The 20193-nt window shown below is 37.3% G+C and overlaps 2 pseudogenes; one reads left to right on the top strand and one right to left on the bottom strand.

Moving 5' to 3' along the window:
• Positions 1-1140: 1140 nt before the first annotated feature.
• LOC140600510 (olfactory receptor 6C74-like) lies at positions 1141-2141 on the top strand (annotated as a pseudogene).
• Positions 2142-8864: 6723 nt separating this feature from the next.
• LOC140642162 (olfactory receptor 6C6-like) lies at positions 8865-9991 on the bottom strand (annotated as a pseudogene).
• Positions 9992-20193: the final 10202 nt, after the last annotated feature.

The raw sequence follows: 20193 nt of genomic DNA, 5'->3' as shown, positions 1-20193 counted from the left end.
GAGGGAAGGGAAGAGGGAGAGGGAGAGAAGCAGACTCCATGCTGAGCACAGAGTCAGACTCGAGACTTGATCCCAGGGTCCTGAGATCATGACCTGAGCCAAAATCAATAGACTGCGCTTATTTGGCTCGGCCACTCAGGCACCCTTCACTATCCTATTTCTAAAAACCCCTTCATGCTTCTCTAGGTTTCCATAAAGCTTTGTCTATATATTTTTCCCCTACTCATATGAACAAATATTTATATCTCCTTCTGTATTCATTACTCTCATTTAATTTTTTTTCAGAATCATAACCTTTAAAGTAAAACTGCACTTTCTTATTATACACACCAACATGCTGATTTTGTTTGGAAATACATTGTGTAAGAGTGGAGATGATAACAACATTGATGGGATGGAAATACTACGAAGGCCAGAAAACAAAATTAGTCATGATATTTCATATTCACTTCTCTGAAACTGTATCTCATTAGCCATGAAAGAAATGACAGAAAAATCAGGCATTTGAATATAATTAGTTAAGTAAAATGATAAAGTTGTATTAACACTGTTTATTGATTATTGGGAGGTATGTTTGTGTATATTTTATGAAAATCATTTCCTGATGAACTTTAATGACAATAATCATATTGGTTCTAGAATGCAAACCTCTTAATTGAATAAGAAATGATATCCATCTCAACTCCTGCACAAAATCAAGAGAAAAGAAGAATTTTTCCATGCTTTGAAAGTCTAATTTCCCTCTGATATTTCCTCTTATAAAAAACAATCAACAATTGCTATCATCACATAGATTATTCTCTAGTAGAACTGCAAATTAAAGATGAAATTCTCTGTACAGATACTCTGGAAATGCAAACTATTGTTTGTCCCGGCATATCCATCTTTCAAAACATGAATAAGCATTATGTTATTCTATTTGAAACATCATTTTGCTAACTTTACCTTAAACACTTAAATCACTGTCATTTTTCCATTGGGGTCATCAATTTCTCTCTTTCTTTTTCTTTCCTATTTAGACCTGGGAAAGTAGAGGACAGTAGTGGGATACCACACGCAAGGGATAGTGTTTATCCTGGCAGGTCTGACTGATGATACACAATTGAAAGTTGTGTTGTCTTCCTGCTTCTCACTTACTTGATGAGCAACTTAACCATCAGCACACTCACCCTGGTGGATACTCATCTCAAGACCCCCATGTATTTTTTCCTTCTCATAAATTTCCTATACTATTACATGCATCCCTAAACTGTAGATCATTTCTACTGTGACACAACCCCCTTGCTGCAGATTCATGAGAGACACACAAAGAGAGAGAGAGAGAGAGAGAGAGAGGTAGAGACACAGGCAGAGGAAGAAGCAGGCACCATGCAGGGAGCCCCACATGGGACTTGATCCTGGGTCTTCAGGATCACGCCCTGGGCCAAAGTTGGTGCTAAGCCGCTGAGCCACCTGGGCTGCCCAAAAACCATTTCCTTTAATTGCTTGCAGCTCAATTGTTTTTTACCTTCCTTCTTGGTGCATCTGAACTTTGTTTGCTGGCAGCTATGTCCTATGACCACTATGTTGCCATTTGTAAGCACCTGCATTACACAACCATCATGAGCAGTAAGATCTGCACACAAGTTGTCTTCTGTTGTCGGTTTGCTGGGTCTTTTGTCATCTTTCCACCTCTCCTCTTAGACTTAAATCTTGGCTTCTATGCCTTCAACATTGTTGATCATTTCTACTGTGCCACAACCCCCCTGCTGCAGATCTCCTGCTTAGACACACAGCTCTTAGAGACAATGGGATACATCTCTGCTTTGGTGACACTCACAGTCACATTGGTAATGGTGATAATATCATATACCTACATTGTATTAAGAATTCTAAAAATCTTTTCAGTCAATCAGAGGAAAAAGGCTTTTTCAACATGTTCTTCTCACATGACTGTGATATCCCTTTCTTATGGCAGCTGCATCTTCATGTATGTTAAGCCATCAGCCAAACAAAGAACATCTTATTCCAAGGGAATTGCAGTGCTCAACACGTCTGTTGCTCTACTTTTGAATCCTTTCATCTACACTTTGTGGAACAAGCAAGTAAAAACAGCCTTCATGAACATGGTACACAAAATTGTTTCTTTCTCAAACAAATGAGTATCCTATTATATAATATATATTGGAAATGGGCAAAGAAGTTTCAAATAGTGCCAGCATATTCAATAGTAGTTTTCAATACACAGATTCCTCTTCTTTTTTCATTTATCCCTATAATATATTAATCTCTTTCAAGTTTTATTCACTCTTTGTTCCACAGAAGTTAATGTTCCCTATATTCTTTATTAGATATATACTTTTTCACATCTTATTTCCTTTTTTCTCTAGATAAAGGAATGAAATTGAACTACATTTTTCTTAAAATTTTAAAAGGTTCCATTCATTTGTTTGACAGAGAGAGAGAGAGAGTCAGAGAACACAAGAAGGGGGAATGATAGAAGCAGAGGAAGAAACAAGGTTCCCGCTGAGCTTGGAGCCCAATGCAGGGCTGGATCCCAGGACCCTGGGATCATGACCTGAACTGAAGGCAGACGCTTAACTGACTAAGCCACCCAGGCTCCAGAGCTACGTTTTTCAACATGTCTCCTTTGTCTTTAATTTGTAATTAGTCAAGACTATAAAATGTTGTTTGATTTGAATTATACTTAATATAACACACTATTCCAAGGTTACTACCATCTTTATTTGTAATCAGGTATATTTTTTTAAATACTGAGTTCATTTACTTACTCATTTTATTTTCTTAAAATTAATTTTCATTTATATTTCTATAATATAGTTTAGTAATAATGATTTGTTTAAAGTAATTAATTTAAAATTTTAACAGATATTAGCCATCATTAGTGATGCTCATCTTTGAAATTGTTTGTCTATTAAAAATGTGATTGTTTTGCTAAAGTATGTTCTATATGAACCAGTTATTTATAAGAAAACATTTTTGAATAACACTATCCTAAGTAGTAGAATAAAATACAGGCAAGATGAGGATTACAATAATATATAGTCAACTGCACTATATTACATGTTTGGGTACAACTTGTAGAATGAACTGCATCTTAAAAGAGGTTTGAGTCACAAATGTGATTTCAAGCATGTTGAAATACAAATATATGTATATAAAGCACATATATATGTAAAACACGCAAATATATACATCTATCTGTCATCTATCTATCTATCTATCTATCTATCTATCTATCTATCTATCTATACAAAACATATTGAGACAGTCTAACTCAGTTGACCCTTGAACAACATAGTGATTGGAGCACTGCCTCCCTGGAAAGTAAAATCCATGTATAACTTTTTACTCTCTAAAATCTTATCTGCTGAAAGACTACTATTAATAGAGAGGCTTACTGGTAACATAGTCTATTAACACATATTTTGTATGCTATATGCATTATATCAATATATAATTCTTACAATTCTTACAATAAAATAAGCTGGAGTAAAGAAGATGTTAATAAAAAAATACATTTACAGTACTGTATGTATTTATTAAAAAAATCCACACATAAGTGAAACAGTGCAGGTCAAACTTGTGTTGTTCAATAGTCACCTGTACAAGTATAACTTAAACTAAGGCTTTCTCAATATTCTGATTATTCTGATCCTACTAATGAGCCAAACAATGAGTTTACTTAAAACATGTCCAAGTAAAAGCACTAAGGTTTTGTTGAGATATTCTGATAAAGCTTCTCATTTTTAAATGTCTGTCACTTACAAGTTTGTTACCACAGACTATCTAAACCTTAATAAGGGTCTAGCACTTCTAAACTAAGATATTCCTATTCAAACTTCTTCCCACTCCCAACTAGATTCAGCTGCACCACCTGCCTTTTCGTTGTTTGTCTATGACATATCACCTTCTATTATGTCCACTAGAACTGGTACATTTGACCTCCAAAACCTGCCTCCCTAGAGAGTTTATTACTGTTGGTTTTTGTTTTGTTTTTTTTTGCTTCTGTTTTTGTTAGATTTTTAAAAATATCTTTTTGTTGGAGTTCAATTTGCCAACATATAGCATAACACACAGTGCTCATCCCACCAAGTGCCCCCCTCAGTGCCCATCACCCAGTCACCCCATCACCCCACTCACCTCCCCTTCCACTACCCCGTGTTCATTTCCCAGAGTTAGGATTCTCTCATGTTCTGTCTCCCTCTCTGATATTTCCAACTCATTTTCTCTCCTTTCCCTTTATTCCCTTTCACTAATTTTTATATTTCCCAAATGAATGAGACCATATAATGTTTGTCCTTTTCCGATTGACCTATTTCACTCAGCATAATACCCTCCAGGTCCATCCCATCAAAGCAAATGGTGGGTATTTGCCATTTCTAATGGCTGAGTAATATTCCATTGGATACATAGACCACATCTTCTTTATCCATTCATCTTTCGGTGGACTCTGAGGCTCCTTCCACAATTTGGCTATTGTGGACGTTGCTGCTATAAACATTGGGGGGCAGGTGTCCTGGCCTTTCACTGCATCTGTATCTTTGAGGTAAATCCCCAGCAGTGCAATTGCTGGGTCGTAGGGCAGATCTATTTTTAACTCTTTGAGGAACCTCCATACAGGTTTCCAGAGTGACCGCACCAGTTCACATTCCCATCAATAGTGCAGGAGGGTTCCCCTTTCTCCACATCCTCTCCAACATTTGTGGTTTCCTGCCTTGTTAATTTTCCCCATTCTCACTGGTGTGAGGTGGGATATGATTGTGGTTTGCGTTTGTATTTCCCTGATGGCCAGTGATGCGGAGCCTTTTCTCATGTGCTTGTTGGCCACATCTATGTCTTCCTCTGTGAGATTTCTGTTCATGTCTTTTACCCATTTCATGATTGGATTGTCTGTTTCTTTGCTGTTGAGGTTAATAAGTTCTTTGTATATCTTGGATACTAGCTCTTTATCTAATAGGTGATTTGCAAATATCTTCTTCCATCCTGTAGGTTGATTGTTGACTGTTTCTTTTGCTGTGCAGAAGCTTTTTATCTTGATGAGGTCCCAATAATTCATTTTTGCTTTTGTTTCCCTTGCCTTAATAGATTTATCTTGCAAGAAGTTTCTGTGGCCAAGTTCAAAAGGGGTGTTGCCTGTATTCTTCTCTAGGATTTTGATGAATTCTAGTGTCACGTTTACATCTTTCATCCATTTTGAGTGTATCTTTGTGTATGGTGTAAGAGAATGGTCTACTTTCATTCTTCTGCATGTGGATGTCCAATTTTCCCAGCACCATTTATTGAAGAGAATGTACTTTTTCCAGGAGATAGTCATTGCAGCTTTGTTGAATATTATGACCATAAAGTTGAGGGTCCACTTCTGGATTCTCTATTCTGTTCCATTGATCTATGTGTCTGTTTTTGTGCCAGTACCACAATGTCTTGATGACCACAGCTTTGTAGTACAGCCTGAAATCTGGCATTGTGATGCCTCCAGCTCTGGTTTTCTTTTTTAATATTCCCTTGGCTATTTGGGGTCTTTTCTGATTCCACACAAATATTAAGATTATTTGTTTCAACTCTCTGAAGAAAGTACATGGTATTTGGATAGGGATTACATTGAATGTGAAAATTGCCCTGGGTAGCATAGACATTTTCACAATATTAATTCTTCCAATCCATGAGCATGGAATATTTTTCCATCTCTTTGTGTTTTCCTCAAATTCTTTCAGAAGTGTTCTGTAGTTTTTAGGGTATAGATCCTTTACCTCCTTGGTTAGTTTATTACTAAGTATCTTATGCTTTTGGGTGCAATTGTAAATGGGATTTACCCCTTAATTTCTCTTTCTTCAGTCTCATTGTTGGTGTATAGAAATGCCATTGATTTCTGGGCACTGATTTTGTATCCTGCCACACTGCCGAATTGCTGTATGAGTTCTAGTGATCTTGGGGTGGAGTCTTTTGGGTTTTCTATGTACAGTATCATATCATCTGCAAGGAGGGAGAGTTTAGCTTCTTCTTTGTCACTTTGTTTTTTTATAAATTTATTTTTTATTAGTGTTCAATTTGCCAACATATGGAATAACACCCGTTGCTCATCCCGTCAAGTGCCCACCTCAGTGCCTGTCACCCATTCACCTCCACGCACCACCCACCTCCCCTTCCACCACCCCTAGTTCATTTCCTAGATTTAGGAGTCTTTCATGTTCTGTCTCCCTTTCTGATATTTCCCACTCATTTTTTCTCCTTTCCCCTTTATTCCCTTTCACTATTTTATACTGGCTTGAGTGCAATTGAATTTTTTCTTGTGGTTCCTCAAGCGAATATTTATCTTTCGACTAGTACTTCACAGACTCTTTGCAGATGTCCTTAAGGATTTCTGTAGTTATGCATTAACTATATGAATAATGCGACCCTTATTAGTGAATATAAGGGTTCAGATAAGTTTACTCTTTTAATCTAAGCAATAAACGTGTTTTCCAAGGACTCGAAATTCCCAATTATGAAGCTTTCAGAAGAAATGGAAATTAGAATTATGAGATTAAGGTATTGGAAAAATGTTTTTAATAGTTTTAGAAGATTCTCAGAATCATTGATTGAAAGTAATAGTAATCACATTTTTAGTAATAAATTTAAAAAATTGCTTGTAAATTTGTAAGACAAATGAGAATTCCCTTTTGACCAAAATTTCTATAAAAATACCAAAGTCAGGTTTTTTGTTTGTCAAATTCTAAAAACAGTGGCAAGCAATTGAGGTCAGATGCATTTACATAGGGTTTCTAAACAGATTGAAGTATTAATCTAATTGCCACGAACAAAAAGAAATGAGGTAGATGAAAGATATGGTTCTATCACTTCCCTAAACCAAAATTAAGGGGGGAATATCTACACAGGAAATAAATCTTTCCTGGCTGGAAGTTTGCTGATTTTTTTTAATATGGGGGCTTACACTATTGTTGCCCAAGGAAAAGAATCTGTGCATTTTTTCTTCAGGTCAGAATTACTTAACATAATTTTGCTAGGTAGAAAACAAACTGGAATTGAGAGAAAGATTTTGGCAAATAAACCTTATATCAGGTAATGATTTGACACTATGCTGCTATGGAAAACATTGCATTTATTTTACAATTTTAGAAAACAGATTAGTAACATAGAGTATATTGGTTATATTCTAGACATAGGAATGAAAGAAGTAGGAATAATATAATCTACATTTGTAAGACTACCAAGGTGAGTCTTACACAAAACCTTTCAACATTACTAAAATACTAAGTTTGAGTCCAAAATACAGTTGTGGTATACAGATCCCTTCAATTTCTCTAGGCTTGTTTTCTCTATCTGTATAACAGCATATGAAGTACTAATTGAACCACATTTCTGAGCATTCAAAATAAGTGATAGCTTTTACTGAGTGCTAAACAGTTTTAATAGCATATATTTAATGAACTATGAGATGTGGATTAAATTTCTCCTACTTTAGGGGTCCCCAGATGCTCAACTGTTAAGCATCCAACTCTTGATTTTGGCTCAGATCCTGATCTCAGTGTCCTGAGATCAAGCCCCTCATGGGCTCCAGGCTCAGTAAGGAGTCCACTTCCCTTTCCCCCTGCTCACCCCTACCTCCCTCCCATACACTTTCTCTAAAATAAATGAAATAAAAACTTTAAAAGAATTTTTCTCCTACTTTATATATGGAAAATCTGAGGCACAAAAATTGTATATATTCTGTGCAGTCCGTTTTGTATTTGTAAGAAAACCTTTAGTGGATTGAGGCTGAATATCTCGAAAACCCTTTTTAAAACATTAGATATATGAATTCTCCAAATGTATGTCATTATCTAACACCTCTGTGCTATTTGCATACATTTATAACTCAGTCTTCTTTCCTTATATATATTTTTAGCCTCAATATAATTATTACCTTCTTCTAAAAGTCCTCCCAGAACTCCAAAATTACTTAGAAGCTATACGGTATGCCCTATCATATTTTAATATCCCTTTATGACAACACTAATTATACACTATATATCAATCTTAGAGTTAGGTGTTTGTCTCCTTACTTAGGGACAATCTTCTCAAGCATAAGGATTGAGAACCTTGCAACATCTGAAATAAGAGAGATAAACAATATATGTTTAATCAATTAACAAATTACATATAGCGAATTATACTTATAAAAAGGCATATTTTATTTAAAGTCATGGTTTCTAGTAGCTAATATACAATAAAAATGCTATTTACATTGAACACCAATAAAAAATAAATTTATTATTTAAAAAATGCTATTTAAAGCTTGCATTACTGACTTGAGAGGGTAAGTTATTGTAGCAGGGTGTTTTCATTAGGAAGAATAAAATGTGAGGGTGAGACTGAGCTGCAGGATTCTTCAAGAGAATGTCCTATATGAGATAAGTAATGAAATAGAAAAACATGATCAGGGCAGCCCCGGTGGCGCAGCGGTTTAGCGCCGCCTGCAGCCCGGGGCGTGATCCTGGAGACCCGGGATCGAGTCCCACATTGGGCTCCCTGCATGGAGCCTGCTTCTCCCTCTGCCTGTGTCTCTGCCTCTCTCTCTAGCTGTGTCTCTATGAATAAATAAATAAAATCTTAAAAAAAAAAAAAGAAAAACATGATCAGAAGAAATGAATACGGGCACCTGGTGGCTCAGTTCGTTGACTGTCTGCCTTTGGCCCAGGTCATGATCCCAGAGTCCTGGGATCAAGCCCAGCATGGGACTCCTTGCTCAGCAGGGAGCCTGCTTCTCCCTCTCCCTCTGGCCCCCACGGTGTTCCTGCTATCTCAAATAAATAAAATCTTTTAAAAAACCGAAATGAATGAAAGATTTTTTGTTTTTATGGCAATGTTGTGATTTGTAGCAATTATTACAATTGTTTTTTTGAAAAACACAACCTTTTTTGTAACATATCCCAAAAGATTTCTTTTTTTTTAATAAAATAATTTTTATTGGTGTTCAGTTTACTAACATACAGAATAACACCCAGTGCTCATCCTGTCAAGTGTCCCCCTCAGTGCCCGACACCCACTCACCCCCACCCCCCTCCCTCCTCCCCTTCCACCACCCCTAGTTCGTTTCCCAGAGTTAGGAGCAAAAGATTTCGTTCACCTGCTGGTTCCTTAGGATATAAATGAAGGGATTTAGTAAAGGGGCAATTGAGGTATACAGCAAAGCTACATCTTTGGATACAGTCACCCTTTCTTTGGCAGATGGCTTAATATACATAAAGATGTAGCTCCCATATGTCATGGAGACAACAATCATATGGGAAGTACAGGTGGAAAAAGCTTTGGTCCTTTGCTGTGCAGAAGGGAATTTCATAATGGTCTTCATGATGCAAGTGTAGGAGAGATCCACTAACACCAATGTGACCACAAGTGTCACCACAGCGAAGATGAAAGACATCAATTCTAGGACATAAAATTGTGTGTGTGTCTGTGCAGGATATCTGCAGGATGGGGGAAACATAAAGTGATCAATCGTTTTGGAAGCACAGAAATCCAGCTTGAGTCCCATGAGCAATGGTGGAAAGATGATTAGGAATCCAGTCAGCCAAGAAGAAAGTACAAGCCAATAGCACACTCTGCTGTTCATAATGATTGGGTAATGCAAGGGTTTACAGATGGCCACATAGCGGTCATAGGACATAGCAGCCAGAAGGTAAAACTCTGCAACTCCCAGTAAAAGAATAAAAAATAATTGAGCCACACAGTTATTATATGAAACGTTTTGTTCTTTAGTCACTATGGTTTTCAAGTATCTGGGAATACATACCGTTGTGAATATGATTTCTAAAAATGAGAAATTACAGAGAAAGAAATACATTGGCATCTTGAGGTGAGGATCCAGCAGAGTGAGTAGGATAATGGTTAAGTTCCCCATCAGGCTCAATGTGTAATTAAGAAATAAAAACACAAAAATCACAACTTGCAATTGTGGGTCATCCGTCAGTCTTATGAGAATAAACTCTATTTCTGTTGAATGGTTTCTCATCTCTCTTTTATAAGCCTTATCAAATATACATAAGAAAAGAGGACAAAGTCAAACACATACATGAATATAATATACTGTTGTGTAATGTAAATTAACCTATATATACACACATTAACATATATATATAACTATATAAAACCTAAATATATATAAATAGGCCTAAATGTATATAAATTGAATATATAGAAATTAACCTAAATACATATACACTAAATGAATAGGTGCAGCCTGGGTGCCTCAGAGGTTTAGCGCCGCCTCCGGCCCAGAGTGTGATCCTGGGGTCCCAGGATCGAGTCCCACATTGGGCTCCCTGCATGGAGCCTGCTTCTCCCTCTGCCTATGTCTCTGCCCACCCCCTCTCTGTGTGTGTGTGTGTCTCTCATGAATAAAATAAAATCTAAAAAAATCCTAAATGAATATATATACTAATTACATATTTTAACTAAATATATATATTAACCTAAATATTTATATATAAGTGGAAAAGGACATATATTCTCTAATTTATCTATTTGTAAATTATTTTTCCATTTGAAATTTACAATGATACAGAATTACATGCTAAAGATAATTCTAAATTCTTTCCTATCCATTTGTTCTCTTTATTGTAATATTTCTCACAATTTTTTCTCTTTAACTTGAATATTTTCTTTGGCTAATATGCATTTTTACTCATTCTTCCTGAGTCAACTCAACTCTACATGCATAATTTAAATAAAAGAATATGAATCATTTTTAGTGTAGTTTCCCATCATTTTTATTCCACCTGAGCAAAAGACACAAAGTTGTTCTGTGTTTTAGAAATTGTATCCGAGTGATTTTCAAAACCAGGATTTACAGTTATATATAATTCCTATGATAGTCAATGACTAAGCAGGATTGACTTCCATTAATTAGATAAAGTGAATCTTTTTCTGTACTAAGAATACACAATTATTATCAACTTTCTTGACTGGCTATGCTATGGCATTCAAATGGTTGGTTGTCTTTTAGGAAATATAATAAGTACAACAAAGGAAAACATGACAAAAACAAACAACATAGTTTAATAAAAATATTCTGTATTTTTTCAATTAACCTTTTTGAGGTGTATTCCTAATGTATCTACATAATTTGGGTCACTGCTTTTTAATATTCCCCAATATTTTTGTAAAACTATTGATTACTTCAGAAATTATTGTAGGAAAGTAAAATCTGCTACCCCAAAATGTGTCTCTTTGACATGACGATTAATTTAAGCTGATTATTTTTTTTTTCATTTATTTATGATAGTCACACAGAGAGAGAGAGAGGGGCAGAGACACAGGCAGAGGGAGAAGCAGGCTCCATGCACCGGGAGCCCGATGTGGGATTCGATCCCGGGTCTCCAGGATCGCGCCCTGGGCCAAACGCTAGCGCTAAACCGCTGCGCCACCCAGGGATCCCTAAGCTGATTATTTTTAAGAAATGGAGGTCTCAGAATGTTTTCCTTTTTACCTCCTCAAATGTCTACAAGAATTTAGATAAAAGATTTGCTTCAAAAAGGGAGATATTACCACAAATAATTATGGTTGTTTGTATGCTAATATGAATTGGCAAGATCTAAAATGTGGTCTAGAGGGAGGACCGTAGCAAAGTCTGGTTCTTAAAATTCTTCTTTATGTTCATTCTTTCTGTGTGGCCCAGCAAAAATTTGTTTCCCAAACACTTACACTTTTTTATTTTCCTTTGAAATCTCTTCCTTGTCTTTGAAGTCCCAGACCCCTACATCCTTTGTAGCTCAAAATGATAGCCTCAAATGCCTGACCGCCCATAATTCTAATAATCTTACAAAACTCCCTTCCCATATATATGCTATTGATATTTTCCTGTTAATGTCTCATGTCAATTTAATTCTTAAACCAGCAAAAAGAATCTGAATAGTAGAGTAAAAAGTTTCCTCCCAAACATTATATTACTGTCTGTCCTTTCTAAGTGTAAAAATTCTATTTATTTCCATGTTATAGTGTTCCATTTTATGTGAAACATTCTAGTCTATTTCATTATATTCATTACCTGCAAACTTTTAAAGGAAATAAATTATTAAAGCACTCTGTTATTTTTATTCTTTTGCTTTTGTCTTATTAATATTGCTATCTGTTTCTTATTTTTTTTGTTGGGAGAAGAACAAAACTAAGATGCTCCATGCTTACTGTTGTTTTCTGAAACAGATTTTAGGGAATAGCTTAAATTGTATTAATGGCAATTGAAGACGCAGTCTTCAGCTGAGTGGTCACAAACTTTTTTTTTATAAAAATGTATATTTATGTTCTTCTTAAAACTCCCAACTTTGCTCTATTTCTGACTTGAAAACATATGCTTTAGGAGTTACTCATACAATTTTGGTTACTGCGTGGATCTATCAGACTGTTCTAGAACTATGTTATTCCATTTGAGAGAACAGTTGCTCAGCATTTTTTCCATATCACTTAACAAAGGGCAATACTTAATTCATACAGAGAATCAGAGAAAAATGAAATTTAGATGCAACTGTATATGAATAAAACAGATTACAATATCTGTTAATACACAGCCAACAAATGACTGTACCATTAAAAACATTTATAGACCTTAAAAATTGAGAACTCAAATTCAACTCCCTGAATTGGACTTGTGCCTTTGATATAACTTCTGATTTTGAAATCAAGTTAAAATTATAGTTGCCTTACCTCCTTGAACCTATTGTATCTAGTGTTCCCTTAAGTGTGCATGGCAGAGATGTGTGTTGACATAATTAATTATGATTTTAGTCTTTTATCATCATATTTTATTTTCTGAGCTGGATACTTCCCATGAATGATTTTTGTAGGAAGGACCATGTATATACAGTCCTTCTGTAAAGAATTTCCAAATTCCCTCAGATTCATACTCACTTTGAAGTTCAGAACGCAAGTATTAATAATTTTAATGGACATCCATCTTCTACTCCAGATAAGTTGCATTTTGTGAAAGCTTGTTGTTATAATTGCTGACATTCAAAACCTCAAAATGAGTAGTTATACTTTAAAATAAAATGAAATACGGCAACTGAAAAAGACTTGGGGCATCATCTGATGAAAGATAAGCAGCTGTTCCAAGAGAAATTCCATATTGGTCCCTGTACACTTATGAAATGCTGCAGTTTTATCACTTTCTACTTACTACAGTCCCAGAGGTTCTACTGAAATAAAACAAAGGAAAAGAAAACTTAATCTTTGGGGATCAAAGGTCCAAAAGTACTAATGACTGGCAATAAAAGACACCACTGTAATCCACTTTAAATAAAAGCTGAAGTAAAAGTATCCCAGAGGAGTATCATAAGTGACTTAGAATAACTGATGAACTATTTAACAGGATCATCATCAGTTCACTGTCCTGGGGCAACACTGAAAAATCCCAAACTGGTTTATACAAGCCCAAGACACTACCTTGCTTCCAATTAGCAAAGAAGCAATTTCAGACATTAATGTAAACCATCTTACACTCTGACAACTGATAGTGAGTTATATTTACAAGTAACAAGCATAATATTTTATCAGATTAATAAGTTGAGGCTTCAGATGTATGTCTGATGAAATTATTTTGATCCTTCAAGTAAACTGATTTTACCTGTAAAATGCATTTTATGTTAATACCCAAAACTAGAAATGACCCAATATCCAACATCTTGTAAGTAGTTTAACAAATTAAGACATATGTATATACTGCAATGAATTAGATATAAAAAAAAATGATTGAGGGGATCCATGGGTGGCTCAGCAATTTAGTCCCTGCCTTCAGTCCGGGGCATGATCCTGGAGTCCTGGGATCGAGTCCCACATCGGGCACCCTGCATTGGGTCTGCTTCTCCCTCTGCCTGTGTCTCTGCCTCTCTCTCTCTCTCTCTCTCTCTGTGTGTCTCTCATGAATAAATAAAACAATTTTTAAAAATGATTGAATCTTAGAAATATGCTAAGTGAAAGAAGCCAAATGCAATATCTATATACTCTATGATTCTATTTCTATAATTCAGAGAAACACTGAACTATAAGGGTAGAAACCTGATCAAAATTTTAGAGGCTAATAGTGAGAAGTGAATGACCATAAAAGTGTCATGAGAAAACATTTTACAAAGAATATGTTTTATATCTTGATTGCAGTGGTGGTTGCATGACTATATATTTTCCAGAGTTCATCAAAATATATACCCACAAAAGGTGATCATTTTTTTACTAAAGTTTTTTTTTATTGGTGTTCAATTTACCAACATACAGAATAACACCCAGTGATCATCCCATCAAGTGCCCCTCTCAGTGCCCATCACCCATTCACCCCCACCCCCCGTCCTCCTCCCCTTCCACCACCTCTAGTTCATTTCCCAGAGTTAGCAGTCTTTATCTTCTGTCTCCCTTTCTGATATTTCCCACACATTTCTTCTCCCTTCCCTTATATTCCCTTTCACTAACATTTATTCCCCAAATGAATGAGAACATACAATGTTTGTCCTTCTCCGATTGACATACTTCACTCAGCATGATACCCTTCGTTCGATCCACGTTGAAGCAAATGGTGGGTATTTGTCGTTTCTAATGGCTGAGTAATATTCCATTGTATACATAAACCACATCGTCTTTATCCATTCATCGTTCGATGGACACTGAGGCTCCTTCCTTCCACAGTTTGTTTATTGTGGACATTGCTGCTATAAACATTGGGGAGCAGGTGACCTGGCGTTTCATTGCATCTGTATCATTGGGGGAAATCCCCAACAGTGCAATTGCTGGGTCGTAGGGCAGATCTATTTTTAACTCTTTGAGGAATCTCCACACAGTTTTCCAGAGTGGCTGAACCAGTTCACATTCCCACCAACAGTGTTAGAGGGTTCCCTTTTCTCTGCATCCTCTCCAACATTTGTGGTTTCCTGCCTTGTTAATTTTCCCCATTCTCATTGGTGTGAGGTGGTGTGTCACTGTGGTTTTGATTTGTATTTCCCTGATGGCAAGTGATGCAGAGCATTTTCTCATGTGCATCTTGGCCATGTCTATGTCTTCCACTGTGAGATTTCTCTTGATGTCTTTTGCCCATTTCATGATTGGATTGTTTGTTTCTTTGGTGTTGAGTTTAATAACCTCTTTATAGATCTTGGAAACTAGCCCTTTCTCTGATACGTCATTTGCAAATATCTTCTCCCATTCTGTAGGTTGTCTTTTAGTTTTGTTGACTGTATCCTTTGCTGTGCAAAAGCTTCTTATCTTGATGAACTCCCAATAGTTCATTTTTGCTTTTGTTTCTTTTGCCTTTGTGGATGTATCTTGCAAGATGTTACTGTGGCCGAGTTCAAAAAGGGTGTTGCCTGTGTTCTCTAGGATTTTGATGGAATCTTGTCTCACATTTAGATCTTTCATCCATTTTGAGTTTATCGTTGTGTATGGTGAAAGAGAGTGGTCTAGTTTCATTTTTCTGCATGTGGATGTCCAATTTTCCCAGCACCATTTATTGAAGAGACTGTCTTTCTTCCAGTGGAGAGTCTTTCCTCCTCTATCGAATATTAGTTGACCATAAAGTTCAGGGTCCACTCCTGGATTCTCTATTCTGTTCCATTGATCTATGTGTCTGTCTTTGTGCCAGTACCACACTGTCTTGATGACCACAGCTTTGTAGTACAACCTGAAATCTGGCATTGTGATGCCCCCAGATATGGTTTTCTTTTTTTAAATTCCCCTGGCTATTCCGGGTCTTTTCTGATTCCACACAAATCTTAAAATAATTTGTTCTAACTCTCTGAAGAAAGTCCATGATATTTTAACAGGTATTGCATTAAACGTGTAAATTGCACTGGGTAACATTTACATTTTCACAATATTAATTCTGCCAATCCATGAGCATGGAATATTTTTCCATCTCTTTGTGTCTTCCACAATTTCTTTCAAAATTGTTCTATAGTTTTTAGGGTATAGATCCTTCACCTCTTTGGTGAGGTTTATTCCTAGGTATCTTATGCTTTTGGGTGAAATTGTAAATGGGATTGACTCCTTAATTTCTCTTTCTTCAATCTCATTGTTAGTGTATAGAAATGCCATTGATTTCTGGGCATTGATTTTGTATCCTGCCATGCTACCAAATTGCTGTATGAGTTCTAGTGTTCTTGGGGTGGAGGCTTTTAGGTTTTCTATGTAGAGTATCATGTCATTGGCGAAGAGGGAGAGTTTGACTTCTTTGCCAATTTGAATACCTTTATTGTCTTTTTGTTTTCTGATTGCTGAAGCTAGGACTTCCAATACTATGTTGAATAGCAGTGGTGAGAGTGGACATCCCTGTCTTGTTCCTGATTTTAGGGGAAAGGCTCCCAGTGCCTCCCCATTGAGAATTATGTTTGCTGTGGGCTTTTTGTAGATGGCTTTTGAGATGTTGAGGAATGTTCCCTCTATCCCTACACTCTGAAGAGTTTTGATCAGGAATGGATGCTGTATTTTGTCAAATGCTTTCTCTGCATCTAATGAGAGGATCATATGGTTCTTGGTTTTTCTCTTGCTGATATGATGAATCACATTAATTATTTTATGAGTGTTGAAACAGCCTTGTGTCCTAGGGATATCCTTCTTGGTCATGGTGAATAATTTTCTTAATGTACTGTTGGATCCTATTGGCTAGTATCTTGTTGAGAATTTTTGCATCCCTGTTCATCAGGGATATTGGTCTGTACTCTCCTTTTTGGTGGGGTCTTTGTCTGGTTTTGGAATTAAGGTGATGCAGCCCTCATAGAACGAATTTGGAAGTACTCCATCTCTTTCTATCTTTCCAAACAGCTGTAGTAGAATAGGTATTGTTTCTTCTTTAAACGTTTCATAGAATTCCTCTGAGAAGCCATCTGGCCCTTGGCTTTTGTGTCTTGGGAGGTTTTTGATGACTGCTTCAATTTCCTCCTTGGTTATTTGCCTGTTCAGGTTTTCTGTTTCTTCCTGTTCCAGTTTTGGTACATTGTGGCTCTCCAGGAATGCGTCCATTTCTTCTAGATTGCCTAATTTATTGGCATATAGCTGTTCATAATATGTTTTTAAAATCGTTTGTATTTCCTTGGTGTTGGTACTGATCTCTCCTTTCTCATTCATGATTTTATTAATTTGAGTCTCCTCTCTCTTCTTTTTAATAAGGTTGGCTAATGGTTTATGTATCTTATTAATTATTTCAAAGAACCATATCCTGGCTCTGTTGATCTGTTCCACAGTTCTTCTGGTCTCTATTTCATTGAGTTCTGCTCAAATTTTAATTAACTCTCTTCTTCTACTGGGCGTAGGGTCCATCTGCTGTTTTTTCTCTAGCTCCTTTATGTGTAAGGTTAACTTTTGTATTTGAGTTCTTTCCAGTTTTTGAATGGATGCTTGTATTGCGATGTATTTCCCCCTCAGGACTGCTTTTGCTGAATCCCAAAGATTTTGAGCAGTTGTATCTTCATTCCCATTCATTTCCATGAATCTTTTTAATTCTTCCTTAATTTCCTGGTTGCCCCTTTCATCTTTTAGCAGGATGGTCCTTAACCTCCACGTGTTTGAGGTCCTTCCAAACTTCTTGTTGTGATTTAGTTCTAATTTCAAGGCATTATGGTCTGAGAATATGCAGGGGACAATCCCAATCTTTTGGTATCGGTTCAGACCCAATTTGTGACCCAGTATGTGGTCTATTCTGGAGAAAGTTCCATGTGCACTTGAGAAGAATGTGTATTCAGTTGAGTTTGTATGTAAAGTTCTGTAGATATCTGTGAAATCCATCTGGTCCAGTGTATCATTTAAATCTCTTGTTTCTTTAGAGATGCTGTGTTAAGAAGAGCTATCGAGTATAGAAAGAGGTAGATTGAAGTCACCAAATATAAGTGTATTATTATCTAAGTATTTCTTCACTATGGTTATTAATTGATTGATATATTTGTCAGTTCCCACATTCGGGGCATATATATTGTTAAGTCCTCTTGTTGGATAGATCTTTTTTTTTAATTTTTTTAAAATTTTTATTTATTTATGATAGTCACAGAGAGAGAGAGAGAGGCAGAGACATAGGCAGAGGGAGAAGCAGGCTCCATGCACCGGGAGCCCGACGTGGGATTCGATCCCGGGTCTCCAGGATCGCGCCCAGGGCCAAAGGCCCGTGCCAAACTGCTGTGCCACCCAGGGATCCCGATAGATCTTTAAATTATGATATACTGTCCCTCTTCATCTCTCACTACAGTCTTCGGGGTAAATTTTAGTTTATCTGATATAAGGATGGCTACCCCTGCTTTCTTTTGACGACCATTTGAATGGTAAATGGTTCTCCAACCTTTTATTTTCAGGCTGTAGGTGTCCTTCTGTCTAAAATGAGTCTCTTCTAGGCAGCAAATAGATGGGCCCTGTTTTTTTATCCAGTCTGAAACCCTGCGCCTTTTGATGGGGTCATTAAGCCCATTCACGTTCAGAGTTACTATTGAAAGGTATGAGTTTAGTGGCATCATGATATCTATTCAGTCCTTGTTTTTGTGGATTGTTCCACTGAACTTCTTCTTAAAGGAGAATTTTAAGAGTCCCTGTTAAAATTTCTTGCAAAGCTCGTTTGGAGGTCACATATTCTTTCAGTTCCTGCCTGTCTTGGAAGCTCTTTATCTCTCCTTCCATTGTTAATGAGAGCCTTGCTGCATAAAGTATTCTTGGTTGCATGTTCTTCTCATTTATGACCCTGAATATATGCTGCCAGCCCTTTCTGGCCTGCCAGGTTTCTGTGGAGAGGTCTGCTGTTACCGTAATACTCCTCCCCATAAAAGTCAGGGATTTCTTGTCTCTTGCTGCTTTAAGGATCTTCTCTTTATCTTTGGAATTTGCAAGCTTGCCTATTAAATGTCGAGTTGTTGAACGGTTTTTATTGATTTTAGGGGGATCTCTCTATTTCATGAATCTGAATGCCTGTTTCCCTTCCCAGATTAGGAAGGTTTTCAGCTATGATTTGTTCAAATGCATATTCTGGCCCTCTGTCCCTTTTGGTGCCCTCAGAAATCCCAATTAAACGTAGATTTTTCTTCCTCAGGCTGTCGTTTATTTCCCTTAATCTATCATAATGGTCTTTTAATTGTTTGTCTCTTTTTTTCTCAGTTTCTCTCTTTGCCATCAACTTGTCTATGTCACTCACTCGTTCTTCCACCTCGTTAACCCTCGTCGTTAGGACTTCTAGTTTGGATTGCATCTCATTCAATTGATTTTTAATTTCTGCCTGATTAGATCTAAATTCTGCAGTAATGAAGTCTCTTGAGTCCTTTATGCTTTTTTCTAGAGCCACCAGTAGCTTTATACTAGTGCTTCTGAATTGGCTTTCTGACATTGAATTGTAATCCAAATTTTGTATCTCTGTGTGAGAGAGGACTGTTTCTGATTCTTTCTTTTGAGGTGAGGTTTTCCTTCTAGTCATTTTGTTCAGTGCAGAGTGGTCAAAAACAAGTTGTATTGGGAAAAGGAGCAAAAGAGAGGAGAGAAAGAAGGAAAGAAAAGAGAAAAAGAAAAAAAAGGAAGAAAAAAGAAAAAAAGAGAAGAAAAAGAGAAAGAAAAAGAAAGTAAGGGAAAAAAAGGGGGTGGGGGAAGCAAACAAATCAAAAAGCAAAAAGGAAAAAAAAGAACAAAAAACACGGGGGAGTATCTTCTGATTCTGTATACTTTAAGTCCCTTGACTTCCCCTGGAACCTGTCCATCTAGTTGGTCTTCTGGGGGAGGGGCCTGTTGTGCTGATTTTCAGGTGTTAGCACTTGGGGGAGCTGTTCATCCCCCTGCCTGGTGCAGGGCTCAGTGGGGTTGTTTTCCCCGTGAGGCCCCAGGAGGAACAACCACAGTGGTGCCGGCCAGCTCTGGAGCCCTGGATTCAGCTCCCACAGTAACTATGGAGCTCTCTGTCTGCAGGGGTCTGGATGTTCCTGGGGCGGGGCCACAGATCTGCTCAGCTCGGGGCAGGAGCCTCCTTGCTGTCCTGGGCCCTCCCGGCCTCTGCCTGTCCTGGGGGTAGGCCGGATCCTGGGCTGTCCCTGTGCCCAGTGCTCCCGGGCCTGCGCTGTTGGATTCGCAATCCCGGTGGCGCAGCCGCCTCTCCTCGGAGCATCCGCCTGAGCCCCTCCGAGCTGCTCCCGGGGCTGTGCAGCCCCCTCTGCACTGAGCCTCTTCCTCTGCCCGAGCCCCTCCGAGCTGCTCCCGGGTCCAGCCGTGCACGCGCTGCAGCCCTTT

Source organism: Canis lupus, chromosome 11, assembly GCF_048164855.1.
Source record: "Canis lupus baileyi chromosome 11, mCanLup2.hap1, whole genome shotgun sequence".
NCBI lineage: Eukaryota > Metazoa > Chordata > Mammalia > Carnivora > Canidae > Canis > Canis lupus.
This window is presented reverse-complemented; position numbering and strand designations above follow the sequence as displayed.